This window comes from Rhipicephalus sanguineus, chromosome 8, assembly GCF_013339695.2.
Source record: "Rhipicephalus sanguineus isolate Rsan-2018 chromosome 8, BIME_Rsan_1.4, whole genome shotgun sequence".
In the NCBI taxonomy this organism is placed as follows: domain Eukaryota; kingdom Metazoa; phylum Arthropoda; class Arachnida; order Ixodida; family Ixodidae; genus Rhipicephalus; species Rhipicephalus sanguineus.
In genome coordinates this window covers 56273357-56283933 of record NC_051183.1, presented here as the reverse complement: position 1 = coordinate 56283933, position 10577 = coordinate 56273357, and the positions used below count along the sequence as shown (strand labels likewise).

General features: G+C 45.1%; 1 pseudogene; it reads left to right on the top strand.

The window, feature by feature from the left end:
• The first annotated feature begins 822 nt into the window (after positions 1–822).
• Positions 823–2638, top strand: LOC119402747 (putative nuclease HARBI1; annotated as a pseudogene).
• Positions 2639–10577: the final 7939 nt, after the last annotated feature.

Genomic DNA, 10577 nt, shown 5'->3' with positions numbered 1-10577 from the left:
GTGTTTTGAAGTGACGTTAAAACGGTCGCAATTAACTACGCTAGAATTAGTTATATGATACGCTAGAGCATATACGATTTAACTTGGGGATTACCAGACACAAAGCTACAAGTTACAGTAAAAAAGGCACCAACAAAAATTTTGCAGTCAGTGGTCCTTTAACAACAGACCCTAACAATTGGTCGGGGAAGGTGTGGTTTTGCAATCTGTAATTGGAATTGAATTGGCGACCCTTGAACGGGCCCGTTGATCTGCAATAGCCAGTGGGGCCATGGAAAAGGGGCTCCACCCACAGTAATCAAGCAGTCTTTATTTGAATACTGTTGTTTTCTTCTCTCTTATTTGTGTCAAAACACTGAGGTGAAGTTATTTTGTCTGAGTATTTCATAGATGGGTGGGAAGCAAAAGAATACTGGTGATGTAACCTGATCATATAATTCCACGATTTCATAGTTAATGTTTCATAGTGAGTTGCGAAATTGGTTTGACACCCACGTATAACTCCTGCAGTCAGTCAGTGTTTATTTTTCACAATATCAAGCAGAGTGGTGAAAAATGGGAAATGGAGTAGTTTACTTATTGCATCTTCGACAATTCGCACCGGGGCGCACCAGTGCGCACTGGTGCGCCTGTATGTCTTCGATAAATCACACCGGTGCGCATCGGTGCACACCCATTGTCCTCGGTAAACAGAGCGCACCCTGTGGGGGCACTTTTTTTGTTGCTTCCGAGAAAATTGGCAGAGCAGCGCTGTGCAATCCCAGAATTCATTGCGTGCCGCGCGCGTTGCAGACGGTCAGCAGACGACGCGGAGCGGTAGGTATGGCGACAGCAAGAAAGCTAGTGCGCCTCGAGTTTTTGGAGGCGGTCTTTTTGTCCAGTTCGTCTGATGATGACGACAGTGAAGATGAAATCTTGCTGAGCTTGGCTATCAGACCCAGCGATGAAACGCCGAAAGTGCGCGATTTCGTGGGGGAAATTGTCAAGCTCTAGACTGACATCGACGTGAGTAAATATATATATGTACTCCTTAACAGCGCTGAATTCGTTTTGATTGCGATGTACTTCCGTTCCTTTCAGTTCCGGAAATACTTCCGAGTTCCAAGGGACGTATGCTATAGCCTTATAGCAGACTACGAGAGCTCTCAGTTCTACCCGAAAGCTGAGCGAGGACGTAGGCAGGAAAAGACTCCAGAAGAACATGTTTTGTCGTTCCTGTGGTAATTGTTTTCCTACAGATTTTTTTCGGCATCTGCGTACAATAATCAGCTAAGCAGGGTAACCTTGTGCAGGTTTTCTGGGAATAAAGCTTCTCTTAGGGCCGTTTCCGTGCTGTTTGGCATGGCGGAGAGCACTCTCCATGACATCATCGACCGTGTGGCCAACTTTTTCGACTGCATCAGCACCAGAGTTATACACTTCCCCGCAACTAAAGAGAAAGTGTTGTCGAGCATCAGGTTCGAGCAGGTAATGGCGTTCGTCATAAACAGTCAGTCATCTCAAACGTGCGTGTGTGTGTTTTGTAGGGAGTGCCATGTGAAAAGCCGCTCTCTGTCTCTCTCTTTCCACGCACACACGAGTTGCAAGGTCCGACACTTAACTTCCCCCTATTCTAGTTTGCAGGCTTTCCCGGAGTGTTAGGGTGCATCGACGGTACTTACGTAGAGACAAGATGCCCAGCCCACAAGATCGCGTCCACGTACACGAACAGACACGACAAGAAATCGTACAATGTACGAGCAATCTGCGACAGCGACAAAAAGTTTGTGGACGTTTTTCTGGGAAATACGAGAAAAACACATGACTCGGATGCCTTCAAGCGATCTTTTGTAGTGAAAGACTTGCCCGGGATATGTGAGGGAGACCAATTTCATATATTAGGTGATGCGGCTTACCCTTTGAGGGAGCATTTGTTAACTGCCGGTCCTGCGACTATGGCAACATCACACCAGAGGAGATTGAATACAACTTTCAGGCACAGCAAAACAAGAGTGCGCATTGAAAATGCGTTCGGTCTACTCAAGGGACGCTTCAGGCAGTTATTGTACCTAGAATTTTGGTCCATAAAGAGAGCCACATTATTCATACTTGCGTGCTGTGTGCTCCATAATTTGTGCATACAAGCAGGCGACACGGGGTTGGTAGATGATGAGGACACTGGCTGCTCACAGAAGGACAGTAAACCAAACTCAAACGATTTTTTCGCCAGCGAGGACCCAAAAAGGGAGAAAGTTCTTCGCCGGTTGGGTGAATTAAAACGTAAAAAAATAGCGCGTCGTTTTAGTCAGGCATAGACGAAAAGTTGGATATGTTGTGGCACAGAACATGACGGATTGCACGCATGGCGCAAAGTCTGTGTTACCTAATCTGTGCACACAGTCTGTGGATTTGTTTTGTGACAACGCTGTCATTTTCGGATTCAGTGATGAGATATCATTGGTCTGCTCGGTTACAGACTGCGGTTATCGATGGCATTTCTCCTTGTGTAACCGATTATGATATAATTAGTTTGTGTAAACAGTTTGTCTCCATTTCTTTGTAGTTTCCCTATATGTATATTTTCTGTGCTTTGTTTTATTGTCTCTTCCTGCTTGAAATTAATTATGTTCTGCCCGCAAAATATGAGCTCAGCGTTGTTTCATTAAACGATCAGTTGACAGTATTGCTTCGTATTGTCTCTTTCTGTGACCAGTGTGCTTTTGCGGTTGCCTTTGCTAATCACCAACTGGCCTGCACCCACACTCTTCTAAGCCACAAAGTGAACTTAATAAGTTCACACGTTTTTGTGTTCGTAAAATTATTTATAAAGGACTGGATGACACGGCAAATCAAGGTAACCTATAAGCGTAGAGGACTTACCAACCGATTTATTTATTTATTTTGCACATATACACTGTCGACTGCCTTTTCATTTTCAGGCTTTGTGCAAGAGCAGGTACACGCGAATTGCGTGCACATGTGTCAGCATTACATATATTCCAGTCGGCAAAAAAAAGAACAATACACATGCAAACGTTATATATCACATGGGAAATAAAACAAAATAAGTTGTAATAGAATAGCTCGCTTCCTTGCAAGAATAAATATTTTTTTCAGCTGCCAGAAAAGACCTGAATAAATCCATCTTTTCTTTGTGCCGGCGTTCGCTCTGTTGCTCACGGTCTTCATGTATCTTCCACATCATTTCAACTCTTGCGTTAGGAGCTCTCTTTCTCGGAGCTGCCCCTTTGGCTACTGCGCTTGCAGTTGCTGCTTTGCAGTTGCTGCCTGGTCCCCTTAGGAGATCCGGCTTCAGGCTGTCATCGGCAGCCTCTATCTTTCTGAACTCTTTGCTATATTCCTCTTGAACGGGCTCGACGCCAAAGGACCTGTTATGGGCGCGTTGATGGCACTTCCGTTTTTTGACAGTCTTGAATCTGTTCTCGCATTGTTCTGGCGTTTTGGGAAGGCCAAGGGTGTCTTCAATGTCGAAGGATATGGCCCTCCACATGGCTTTCTTGTTCTTGAAAAGCTTCATGGCCCACACATCTAAGGTACTCGTGATATTTGTCCAGGAGGAGTTTGGTTTCCCCCTCGGTTCATTCGCATGAAGCGTTGTCATTTCTTGCACAATCTGAAAATGTCCAAATAAAGTTGTGTAACTCCAATGAAAAGTACGAAACTACATTGCAAGCAAGCTAGCATCGAATAGGAAATGCGGCGCATGAACCGATGGTAGGTACGAAATTATAATTCTTAATTAATTGCGGTTAATTAATGTAAAACATGTGCTACAAGTATTCACCGCTATGTAAGGCATGTGCTAAGGCCATGGAAGAAAAGCGGTTGCCTTTTCATCTTGAAACACGGTGGTTGTCTTACACATTGATAGTGCTCTATAATGATATCCAATTTCGCGTGTATGCAGTTATCGCTCAACACAATTTTGCGGAGAGCCCTCAGCTATCTAGCAGTACGTAGACTACAGGGCTTGAGCGCAGTGGTGTACATGCATATATACGCGTACATTGCAGATAGCGTACATTTTCAACCCGCTCCCCTGAAAAATAAATAAAAAATAATAAAAATATTGCATTTTGTGTGCATATATATGCTTTCGCATATAAAAATACTCAGACGAACGTACAGTGACACTCAATGTGAATTGCAACACGATGTGGCCACCGTTAAATGGGCATACATATAAATGCTGTATACCACCGACAAACGTACGTGAAATTGGCTTTGGAAATACCATAAGACAGTGTTCAGGTCCCCAATTGTTTTCTATGCCGGCGCTACCATGCAGTGTTGAAGCCACATTGACCTCGGGCAGCATGTTGCAAGTCATATTGGAGGGGACTGTACATACAGGGGGGCCAGACGACAACTTCTCCCGAAATAAAATTCTGAGTACGTACGCCTCTGGCTGGCTGCAGCAGACCCACCCAAGCTTGTGGGTTTAGGGTGGCCTGCAGAACTCGCTCCACCGGTTGACTCGTCGTCACTGTCGAGAAGCACCGGTGGCCCTACCACCGTTGACACATCGGCGCTCACTTGAGAAGCGGATGCCGGACGGACAGCTTCAGGCGCCGGTGCACTGGTGATGACTGCTTCCTTCTTCACATCGAGAGCTTGTCGTCTCGACGCCTCAATGAGGGACGTGGCCAGTGTACTTGCTTTTGATGGGTCTGTTTGTCGTAATAAAACACAACAGAAGTCACGCATACGTTGTCGTCTGCTCGTTACCTACCTGCTGCATGCATTGCGAGTACTTTCTTGAGCAGTCAATTACTTACCTGATAGAATTTCATCCAGTTGAGGTTTTGTCATTACAATTGAATATTTTTTGCCGTCAACAATCACGTCTACTGACGCGCTCATCGTGGAGCAGACGATGCAAACCGCCGGCCAGAGCACAGTGGGGCGCACAGTTCAAAGCACGCGCGTCACGCTAGGCGGCGCTAGAAGTGCGCACCGAAACGGTGCATCTTATCTTCGGTATTAATTCCATTTGCCCCTCCACGGAACCGGAGCCTTTTGCCCCCTTTTGATTTTGGGGAAGTTCTCGACTGCTCCGGGGCACAATTACCGAAGATGCTATTAGGCACCGCCCACTGTAGGAGCAATTACAGGGCATATGTACTAGCAAAAGCAAATAATTATACATGCAAAAGGGGAAATAATTAATTCATAAGGCAAATAGACAAGCAGAAGACAAATAATAAATATAAACTTGTACAAAAACAGCATTACTACATATAGCATCATACTGGTACATAACAAAGAAAATGGCATCGTAGTTGTATGCGTGGTGAAAACATGATGATATAATGCAGTACAATTTAAACAATATGTACAGTTGTAAAATGAATCTAATTACGATGTTAGTTTTTTAATGAGTGAATTTCAATGTGTGACTGCTCATATGCATTAAGAGTCGTTGGACGTCATAATTGTGGTTGTCTGTGATAATCATCGGATTATTTTATTCAAACACAGTTCTACAATAAGGTGTGTACTATATTAAACAATATAGGAACATACGAGAGATCACACATGGTGTGCAATTCAAGTGGTGTTGTGAAAGAATGCCAAATTTGCCCTTATGCATGTTTTTTTTTTTTTTGAAGCAGTTATAAAAGGGTAGATATAAAAGAGGCCCAGCTTAAAGGTTCAAACAGAACATATATCACATTAGTCTCAAAGCGTCACTCGAGAAAGTACAGATTGTTTTGTTATGAAAATGACGAATTGCAAGAAATGTCTTCTCAATTTATCAGCCTACCTTAGCCTAGGTGATAATTGGAGAATGAACACAACGTTTGGTGATTACAAGAATTTTTAATGAACCAGTGTTGATTATGCAAACACTGCACCCTATAAGTAGAGACTAATACAAGCATACAACATGCATAGATGCAATGACTATGCATTCACTGCATCTATACAGTACTATGATCTGAGTCTGGTGCGACAGCTGGTACAGCTTAATGTTCTGTCTTGCTTCTTGTCCTGCATCATATGAGCCTACACTTACCTCACTGTACTCAGCTTTGCACTGTACTCAGTGCAAAGCTGGGTTGCTTGATTTGAGTGAGCTTTCAGATGAAGTGCAGGTACAGCTCACATTAACTATCCACGTTGTTGCTACCTATACGACACATTCGGGTGTGCCAGTAGCTTAGGTAGAGCTTGCTATTATAATTCAGTGAACATTGGTTGCCATACAGAAGAAAATCTTTGTAGTGAAAGTGATCAAATGAGAACACATAGATGGGCGCGCTGCTAACAGCTACCACAGTCATTAGTCAATCATTCTCGAATTTCATCATTGCTGAGAGCAGGATCATACATGCCATGGCACTGCTTTTTGTTGTACACTTTAATAATGTACTATGCATGGTTTAATTGTCGTGTGACATGTGGCTAAGTATATTGAAGGGACGTACAGCAGAAACCATTTACACCAGCAACAAGAAATGTGAATATTATGTTCCCTGCAAACACTTTATGTTGTCATCAGTATAAATATTTGCTTTTATGTAAGTACTCTATTCTTGAAAACTTCTGACAAGCAGCTATGTATAACAATCATTAGATAAGTCAAGAAATTTCATGCATGCACTACTATCACTTAAATGCTCCATCAAGCTTACCACTCAGGTATGTGGAACACTTTTATGCACAACAAGAACTCCAGGCATGGCTGGACACATTTTGTGTTTCTGGTAGAGCAGAACTATTGTGTTCAGAAAATTTACATGTTGCAAGCATTAAATTTCCACGAGGTTGTCGTTTTGTGCTGCAGTTTCTCTGTGTGGTTTTATATATGAAGAAAAAGATGACAGCAAGAGAACAGAGAAAGAGATACGTTATTTTGTGTCCAGCAGTTTCTGGCAATATATGGGCACCCAAATGGCGACTAGTAGCCCTTGGTCCCGGGGCCGTCTTTAGCCCGTGGGATGGCCCAGTGTTGCTCTTTCTGGGCTGATATGAGCAGCACGGGCTTTCACTGCTCGTCAATACTTAATATGTGGCCCTGTCGAATCAACCGAGGGCAAGCCATAGAATGCGTGGTTGGTCTACTTGTTTCTTACGTTGTTCACATTCGTCCAAATAATGGCCTCGGTGGCAGTGGTAATAAGCCACCAGGTTCAAGCGTTATTAATTTAGAGGAGACACCAGGTCACCACTTGGTGCACAGCAATTGTCGGATGCATAGGGGTATACTGGGCTCCTCCCAGTCTGTAACTACTTAAGATCTCCCTGTAGCTGACTATGCAGTTCCCTCTTGACCTTAGAGGGGGCATCTTGGTGGCTCGTTATGTAACTGTGCAAGCCATACGAGCTACAGTAGAGCATCGGACACGTTATCTGAAGGTTGCAGGTTCGGTCCCTGATGGCGGCGAGTTGTCATTTTGTCTACATTACTTTCTTCACATCTATATCACAATTAGTGCAATGATACACTTAAAACGGTACAATTAACGTCCCATATACCCTTGGCTTAAATATCTGCTGGTTTTCGTTAAGGTTGTGTCAAACAAAGAAATGAGCCCTAAAAAATCCCTTCTTTCATTGATTACATATTTGGCTCGCGTGGAAGCCATTGCCAATGCAATGGACAATTCCTTGGCTCCCTAGGCATTTTCAGCTCACATTGAGCCTCCCACTTTGGGATCGCCATCTGTTACAATGGGCATGTTGTAAAGATCTATGTACATTGTCACATCATTCCTGTATTTTTCTTGTGTGATTTGGGGTGAATCTTTCTACATAGGGGGAGTAATTAAAGATATCTGCGTACATTATGGGGAATATTGGCCTTCATGCTGTGTAGTTTATTAGTATGTCAAGTTCATTGAGTCAACTTCAGGAGCTCTGTCAAGCTGCGACGCAGCTTTTTCTCTTGCCACCTTTTTTCGTTTTATCGTGTAAACGAAGGACGAAAATAAAAAACATGATTGATTGATTGATTAATTGATTGATTGATGTGTGTGCCCATAGGACTCTGTGCGAGTCGTAATATTGCACTATCTTTAGTGATCACTATCTATGGTAGTCTTCCCTGACATTTGGAGTTTGGTAGGCCGGTGTTGCATACAGCGCATGATATTGAAGGCCTGCACTAGGCGTACCAAGTTGGCCTCTTTCATGGCAGAATGACAACTGGATATCCTTTCGATAATTAAGCCACGTCATTATTTTGGCATATGGTTTAGCCTGTGTATGGTGTATTGCACAGTTTTTTTCTATCTGACCATTGCTGTCACCTACCCACAGCATGATGCCATTAGCTTGGAGGCCATGCTGTAATGCTTTTATGCTATTCAGTTCTTCCAGTAAGCATATACACTAAGCAGAAAGGGAGACAGAACCAATCTCCGAGATGTTCGCCAGCTCTTGAATTCTATATCACCTGATTTGATCTCACCTGTTACGATTACCATCATATGGGACACATGGGTGTCCTTGTATACATGTAGGTATGTTTAGCTTCTGCAGCTTCTCTATAACAGCCTTGTGTGGATTCATGCTCGTCAGGAAATTAAGCGAGGTATTAAAGCGTGTTTTCTGTGCAAGAGGTATTGCACGAATCCAGCGAAAGTGCAGTACTGTATGCTCCACTGCCACTCAATCAACTCGTCTTTTCAAGGCCGCTTGAAGTAACTAAGATCGACTTTGCAGGACCCCTTCATATAAAGCTGACACAACCTGCAAAGGATACATTTTGTTCTTTATGTGCACGACCACTCGAGCAGTGCACCTAGAATTGATAAACAGGCTTTCAACTGGAAGCTTTCTTCTGGCATTCCAACTACTTTTAGCTCAAAGAGTAGTAGCGCTGACTCTATACTCGAACAACGCCATGAAAAGCTCTCCTCTTGCATTCTTCCTTGCCACGCACCGCATATAGACTGGAAGTTCATTTTGCCAGGAGTGCCTTGGTGGGGAGGTTAGTCCAGTCAACAAGCACGAGTTCACTATGTAAAGTGCTTGGAAAGAGCGACCTCAACAGCAAAGAGACCGAGACAGTAGTACTGCTTGAGGTGGAAGCAGTGATCAATTCACGACCTTCGAGTATTGACGCAACCTACATTCAAAGTATGCGCGCCGGTTGTTTCCTACAACCCTTCTAGTTGTCCACGGGAAGAGAAAGAGGAAGAGGATTACCGGTGGATGCCATGGGCTCTGACAACACAGTCACGTGCGAACGGCACGGGACCCGAGAAGAAGAAGAGGTGGGGGACTCTGGTAGAAGACAGTGTTCTAGAGAGACATTTCTCGTTGGAGCTATTTGTTTGTAGGGCACAAGTTCGCCCGAACTAAGCGCTTAATTAAAGGTGTTTTCTTAAACTGTGCGTGACATATCTGGTGGAGGTGCGGGGTATGAACCCAAGCTCTTCTGAAGTTGGAGCAAGCAACCCGGAGCCAAGGAGACTCGGATTCATCGAGCTGACTCCTGTTCACCAGCGCAGCAGTCGCGTACGTGGTGAGGTCCCCAAGTTTGCTCCTTTGGATTCTACAAGAACAGCAGCAGCTGTTCATGGAGACGCTACCGAGATGGCTTCTCAGGCAATGCCAGCACAGATTGTAGTGGATTCGCCGATGATGCCCGAACCTTTCCACGGTGACGCATACGAAGACGCAGAGGACTGGCTTGGACGCTTTAAGCATGTCGCGAGCGTCAATGGCTGGGATGAGGAGCGCAAGCTACGACGTGTTTACTTCGCGTTGAAAGATTCTGCAAGAATGTGGTTCGAAAATCACGAGACAGTCCTGGGATGACTTCCAACGGGAGCTGCTTGCTACGTACCCAAGCACGGATCGCAGGGAGAGAGCCAAAGCCACTCTCCAAGCAAGAAACCAGCGGAATAATGAAAGTGTGGCCATGTATGTGGAGGACATGTCCCGTCTCTTTCACCGAGCAGATCCCAACATGGGCGAGGACCAAAAGCTTCGTCATCTGATGCGAGGCATGAAACAGGAGCTCTTTGCCGGTTTGGTTCGGAGTCCATCGTCCATCGTCGCTGAGTTCCGTTCTGAGGCGGCCACAATGGAAAGAACGCTTCAACAACGAGCGAGGATCTACAACGGGGATCTGGGTATTGCCTCCGTAGATGCAGTGGCGACTGTATTCGGAAAGAGCATGGAGTTCTTACGTGAACTGGTGCAATCTGTAGTACAAGAGGAGCTCCAGAGGCAGCGGCTCGACCATCGCGGTCCAGCTGTATTGTCACTGGCCGACGTGGTTCGCGAGGAAGTCAGGCTGGCGGTTAGCCATCCCCAGCCCATGCGGGAACCTCAGCACTATGCCCAGCCAGAAGCGCCACCACAGCGACCACAGAGAGTCTCATACGCCGATGCACTAGTGCAAGGACCTCTGGTGCGTATGGACGTCGCAGCCACTTCTGTGTACAGCACTACGCCTCTGAGCACGCTCCCGCCAGATAAGAGACCAAGGAAGACGGATATATGGCGCAATCCTGACAGAGTGCCTCTCTGCTACCACTGCGGAGAGGCGGGTCACCTCTATCTAATGTGCCAGTATCGCCAAGCAGAGCTTCGTGGTTTCGCGGCAAATGCACCTCGTC